Source organism: Myotis brandtii, unplaced genomic scaffold (assembly GCF_000412655.1).
Source record: "Myotis brandtii unplaced genomic scaffold, ASM41265v1 scaffold238, whole genome shotgun sequence".
NCBI classification, from domain to species: Eukaryota; Metazoa; Chordata; class Mammalia; order Chiroptera; family Vespertilionidae; genus Myotis; species Myotis brandtii.
In genome coordinates this window covers 989,117-996,387 of record NW_005358983.1, presented here as the reverse complement: position 1 = coordinate 996,387, position 7,271 = coordinate 989,117, and positions in this window count along the sequence as shown.

Genomic DNA, 7,271 nt, shown 5'->3' with positions numbered 1-7,271 from the left:
AGAGGCCCAATGCACAAAATTCATGCAAGAGTAGGCCTTCCATCCCCCGGCTGCTGTCACTGGCTTCCCTCTGGCACCCGGGACCCAGGCTTCCCTCACAGCCCGGGCTTTGTCCATAAGGTCGTCCAGAGGGACATCTACAAGGACGTCTGGTCTAATTAGCATATTATGGTTTTATTATTATATTTTGTTTTTAATAGATTTTATTTTTAAAAGCTGCTTTAAGGTCACAGTAAAATGAGTGAAAGTTACACAGATTTCCCATACACTCCTTGTTCCTACACATACACAGCCTCCCTCATTATTGAAATCCTCACCAAAGAGTTACATTTATTCGAATGAATGAACCTACATTGACTCATCATTATCACCCAAAGTCCATAGTTTACCTTAGGGTTCCCTTTTGGTGTACATTCTATGAGTTTGAATAAACTTGTAATATGTACCTACCATTACAGCATCATACAGAGTAGTTTCACTGCCATGAAAATCCCTTGTGCTCTGCCTATCCATCCCTCCTTCCCCTCTACCCCTGGCAGCCACTGATCTATTCACTGTCCCCATAGCTTTGCCTTTTCCAGAATGTCATGTGTTTGGAATCATACAGTATGTGGCCTCTGCCTAGACTTTTTACTGCAAATTATCTTACCTCTTTGGATAGGCCAAATACTCTGCTTCCCCCCCCCACACACACATATCCTATTTCTCAACCATAAACTACTTTTTCCTCCATTTCCCTATTAAACCATTATATTTGAGTGCTCAGTTGAAATACCACTTCCTTAGAGGAACTTTATAGAAATGTCCCAGAATATGTTATATTTTCTATACAAGTCCAATGGCAAATTGTATATCTGTCTTCCTAGAATTTAATTTCAGAAATAGGTGATTATTCTTAATTATATGTATGAGATTATTTTGTCCTACATATTTTTTAAGTCCCATTAGGACAAGTATTATGTCTAATACTTACACTGCTGTGTCTCCAGCAACTAGCATGGCCATTATTATGCAATAAATGCTTAAAAATATATTGAATAAATAGAGTACTGCCTGTGTATCATGTGGGTGGAAGCACAGTTGGCAAAACTTCAGTCAATGATATTAAATACATGGATTATGAAAACAGCATTTGAAAATTCACATGAACAAACCTAATGCATACTTGATAATAACCTGTGCATTATATATGCAGTTAGGAAATCACAATTTTCAGAATATATTAAGCCACTCTAAATTAAAATGCTCGGAAATATAGATGATCCATAATAGTCCTTTAAAGTTACATGCATATGAAAATACGTCAGTAAGTGGAGAGGTTTTTCTTGCTAGAAGCCATAGAAGAACATCTTTAAAGGATAGCTATTTTCAGACATGGGTTGTTATTTTAGTGATCTGAAAGAGAACATTTTATTCTTCATTATTAACTTTCCTCTAATTGACTTCAGCACCCTCCTAAAGAAAGAAATATTTTCTTTTTTTCCCCTTAATCTTCCTAAAACTTTTGAATAATATTCTTACATGTTCTTTTGGGGAACACTGTACATACAAAAAGATAGGCAAATCACAGTGTCTTTATCCTAAGCAAAACTCTCTGGCCCATTTTGGGAAGACAGAAATAGAAATGAGGTTGCTGACTGTAGATTTTTGTAGGGCAAACAGTATCACTTGCTTTAAACATACTAGTGCCTCGAACTGAGCCACACTAACAGATAGAGTTTAAAATAATGCTGTGCATGTTCCCTATAGGATATGGAGACAGATGGCAGATAGATAGATAGATGATAGATAGATAGATAGATAGATAGATAGATAGATAGATAGATGATAGATAGATAGATAGATAGATAGATGATACATAGATAAATTCGATAGGTGGTAGATTGATTTTACATTTTGTTTTCTCATTACAGAAGTTTTACAGAAATTTCTTCCTAGTGAAGGTACTCTCACAAATGTATAGCTCAGGTGTTTACATAGAAAAAGTGAGAGATAGTCCAAGGTTTTATTTTTGTTGTTGTTTGTTTATGTTTTAGTGAGAGATAGTCCAAGGTTTTATTTTTGTTGTTGTTGTTTGTTTATGTTTAAAAATGGGCTTTTGCCCTTCACACAGGAAATCAATAGGCTTCCAGGAATCAGCTTAATACCAGTTCTCTTTAGAGTGTATTTTCCCTACCTAGCTTGACTGTATATCCCTCTCAATTAAGTTTTGCTAGCATTTTAAAGATATATTTAATCTCTATAATTTACAATAGACAATAATTCTAATTATTTGGAATACTGTGCATTTTAGTTTTTTGCACAATTTGCCATTCTCTCTTTTCTCCATCTTTATTTGCCATTATATTTGAGTGATGCCAATTATCAGAATATCAAAATTAATAAAAATTTACCAAAAGATTATTTCAAATAGGAAAACGAATCTTCAGAAATATCTTTGGTTTTAAGTACTTTTAAAAATTATGTATTAGCGAATGAGACACAGTAATCATGACAAAAGTGATTACCTGATTCAAAGAGAATATATTGTTCATCAAAACTTTTAAAGCGCACATTCAATATTTTTTATAGAGGTCTAGAACACATTGATTAGCATTCTAATGAAAGTTGTATTTTTCCCACCTAGCTTGAATGTGTGATATATGCATTCTAAACACACAGTCCTGATTAGACTAATTGAGCCTATGGTCAGTAATATCCTGTGTGGAACTAGAATCTAGTCAAAATTGACATAGAAATCTTATCAGTCCATTAGTTAATTGCTCATTTAAATCAGGAAAATATTACATTTTCAAAAGGCTAACAAAATGTAATGTGCACATTCACAAATGAGCATTGGCAGTCTCAGAAAAGTCAATTATTTTTTAAATATTATAATCATATTTTTGATATAATTAAATGTTGGTAATCTGGCATTCTACAGTTTCAGAAATCTTGATGGTTCATTCTTTGCCATCTCAATTAATGAACGTTTCATCCTTCTATTTAATAAAACCAAAAACTCAGCTTGCTTTACTTTCTTTTACGCTCACATCCAATTTTTAAGCCATCAAATTATATCCAATACTAGAGGCCCGATGCACAAAGAAATTCATTCAAGGGGCTCAGCTGCCAATTCTGCGGCAGCTGCCTTGCCCACCGCAGCTTCGGAAGGTCGTACGGAAGGATGGCCGGTCTAATTAGCATATTACGCTTTTATTATTATAGATACTACCATGTCATAACTTCTACTGCTTTTCTAATGCCACCATCCCGGCTAAACCTTTTACATTACTCAGGCTACTATTTCTATTCTCATACAAATCATTTTCAGTAGAACAGCCCCTGTGGTCCTGCAAGGACATAAGGCAGATCAAGCCACTCCTCTGGTCAAAATCCTCCCATTTAATTCAGAATCAAAGCCAAGAACTTCACGGCAGTGTACAGCATTTGACCACAAGTGGGCCCTCAACTTCCTCTGTCTTCATCTGTTGCTATCCCAGCTCTTAGTCAGTGATTCCCCTGCATTATCTCTTGGCCTTGCCTCTAATATTCCAGGTAAATCCAGCCATGAAGCCTTTGCACTGGATGCCCTCTTTGCCTAGATAGAACTTTCCAGATACCCACACAGTTAGCACCTTCTTCTCTTTCAAATCTTTGTGTACATGTCTTCTTCTCAAAAAGGCCCCACCTTAACCATTTCCTTTACAGTTCTGCCCTGTCCCCATCCTCTTGCAGGTTGGTGTGGAGGACTTAACATCCCCTGCTCTACTTCTTCTTTCACTGACACTTATGACCTTCTAGCTTGCTATGAAACTTATTGTTTATTATGCTGTTTATGTAAAGCTCTGCAGGGCAAGATATTTTTGTGTGATTGTTTTGTTCAGTGATGCATTTTAAGTGCCCAGAACAGTGATAACATAGCAGATAACCAATAATACCTAAGTGAATGAAAGAAAGAAAGATAACCTACCATCTGTGTCTTGATTGCTTGCCAAACAAGAGTTTTGGGGGATTTTTTTAATGACTTTTGATAGCAGAGGGCAAACCAGACGATCAGAATGTTCAAGAACTATGATGAGACATTTTGTAATACATCTTGTTAGACTGAGGTGCAAATTGTTGCTTGCACTATAGCATTTCGATGAGGTCAGGCTGTATTATGGAATCTAAATCATGTGTAGCCTTATAACAATATATCTCTTCTTTAAAATTTCTCAATTCGTAAGCTTTTTACACAGTAGTAAATTTAGGAAGAGTAAAAAAAGAGAAAGCCACAAGGAAAGAGAAACCATAATTGTGGTGCATTAAGCAATCTATCTATACCGGTAATAATAAAAGTATAATATGGTAATTAGACTGGACAGCCGAACGACCTTCCGGACGTCCTTCTGGACAAAGCTGGGGCGGTGGGGGCCTAGGCCGAGGCAGCCAGGGCTGCTAGTGGGACCCTCTGGCCTCGGTGAGCCCACGGCCCCACCCCCGTGCCAGCGGCCAACCCTGCTTGCGGTTCCTAGGTTCCACAGGGCAGCTCCTGCTTCTGCTGACCCTGCCCAGCCAGGCCCACCCTACACCCTGCCAGGAATAGTTCCTGCGTGCCCGGGGGACCCTCCCCACACCCCCACGGGGCCTCGCACTCACCGGGCGGGAGCCGGTGGCCGTGGGGAAGGGCAGCCTGCTCAGCTCCTGCAGCAGCTCTCCCTATGTCCAGGTGGAGAGCCGAGGAGGGCGCGGCTCTGGCGAGAATAATAGCTCCTGGTTATCAATAATAGCTCCTGTGCCAGGCTCTGTGTTGAATCCTTTGCATGCGTTCATCTTCGTGTCAGCCCTGTGACGTCGCCACGATTGTTATCTTTATTTATCAGAGGCAGCATTTGAGATTCAGAAAGGTCAAGCGACTTGCAGTCAGAAGGTGGTGAAGTCAAAAGGGAACCAGAATTTTCTTGACACCCTACCTGCTGCTAAACATAAAGCTGTGACACCCACTGAGGCCTCGCCAATGTCAATAAATCGCTCCCCAGTAGAAATAAAACAGCGGTAAAGAAGAAGGGGAGCGTGTGGGTGAGAGTGTGAAGGAAGCACTGGTGGGGCACAGTATTCACTGCAGACTCCCTAGAGAGCGGGACAGTTCCCGGGGGTCAGGCAGATCAGTGCCCCAGAGGCCACCGAGGGGGCAGATTCGCAACACAGGAGCTGCCCCCAGCCCTCAGCTCAGGTGATCAGGCCATCAGGGCCTCCCAGAGAACCTCTCGGTCCCTTCCCCCTGGCCAGCAGGCTCCAATTGCCCAATGGCGAATGGAGAACCGGGAGTGGGTGTCGGTGGGGGGGGTGGAGCCAGCTGTGGGCAGCCGGGGAAGATGGCCCTGATCTCAGGCCAGGCCTACAGACCATACCCATGCACGAATTGAACCCTCTCCAAGCTAGCCCATGCACATGAGCATTCGAGTCTGGATGCAGCTCCACTTCATCCACCCCAGTGAACCGCACCACCATCTACTGGTTGGCTTCAGCCAGAAACCTCAAGATCATCTTTGACTACACTTTCGCTTGACTTTATTATGGAAAATTTAAAAATGTAGATGAAAGGAGGAAGAACAGTGTAATGAACCCTACTCATATACCCATCACTCAGTTTCAACAATTATCAACTCCTGGCCAAGAGTTTATTATTATTTGACAAATATCTATGATATATGAATCATGTACCAAGATCCAAACTAGGCCCTAGGGATCCAAAGATGTATCAGATTTTACTGTAACCCAACCTGTAGGATAACATCTGGCCTTGGTCCTTGAAAGGTGGATTAGAGTTACCCAAAAAAAGAAAGTTGTCCTTATTCATTCATTCTCTTTCAACAAATAATTGTTATGTGTGAGGCACTGTCCTTGGTGCTAGGAACACATAAAGAAACAAGATTGAGTTTCTACCTTCTTGAAATTTGAATAATGGGAAAGAGACATTAAACATGTGATTAGAAATGTGATGACTATTTTTTTTAAAATATATTTTTATTGTTGATAGTATTATAGATATCTCCTATTTCTCCCCCTTTCTTCCCTTCCCCTAGCCCCTACTCACCCACACCCAGGTCTTCACTACTCTATTGCCCATAAACATGGGCTATGTATATCCTATCTAATAATAGACAAACATGGTAATTGAACGTACCTTCGCTGCGCCTCCCGTTGGCTAATCAGTGCAATATGCAAATTAACCGCCAACAAAGATGGCGGTTAATTTGCATACGTAGGCTCCAAGCAGCAAAGGGAAGACTGAAGGCGGCTCCGGCCGGAGCCACGAAGACAGAAGACTGAAAGCAGCTCCGGCTGGAGCAGCGAAGACGGAAGACTGAAGGCGGCTCCGGCCGGAGCGAAGGCCTGGGTCCCAGGTGCCAGAGGAAAACCTGTGCCAGCAGCCAGGAGAAGGGAAGGCCTATTGCACGAATCTCTTCATGCAACAGGCCTCTAGTCCTATATAATAAAAGGATAATATGCAAATGGACCAAATGGCAGAACGACTGATCACTATGACATGCACTGACCACCAGGGGGCAGATTCGCAACACAGGAGCTGCCCCCAGCCCGCAGCTCAGGTGATCAAGCCATCAGGGCCTCCCGGCGAACCTCTCGGTCCCTTCCCCCTGGCCAGCAGGCTCCGATTGCCCAATGGCAAATGGGGAACCGGGGGTGGGTGGCGGTGGGGGGGGTGGAGCCAGCTGCAGGCAGCCAGGGAAGATGGCCCTGATTTCAGGCCAGGCCTACGGGCCTGGGCAGGGTGCTGACGCGGGGATCTGCCTCGCCTGCAGAGAGTGAGGTTCTGTATTGGCCCCAATAGGCAGGAAACAAGAGGCGATGACTGCAGGGATGACTGCAGGCGTGGAAGGACGCCCAGGTGGAGGGGCACAGACTCGCAGCCCTGAGGCAGGGGTAGAGGGGTGGCAGCACCTCAGTGGAGGAGCGCCCCATGCTGGGTACCCACTGCGGCGGTTCGGTGAAGCTCCCGGCGCTGACCGGGCCTCCCAGCGGCCTGTACACTTGAGAGGCCAGGACTCCTGCTCCCGCCTTGGCCCCAAAACTAAGCCTGCGCCCGCCCCGCCCCCAGTTCTCGCCCACCCCATGGGGGTGCACACCTGCACAGTGAGTGCAAGCCTACCACCTGCTCCCCAGAAGGGGGGGCAGTAAAGAATGGGGGTGGGGCGGGGGAGAGGAAAGAATGTGGAGCATCCATGATGAAGAGGTGCTGGAGAATGAGGCTTGGAAGCCTCATGGGGAGGTTTGTTCTGTTTGCCCTG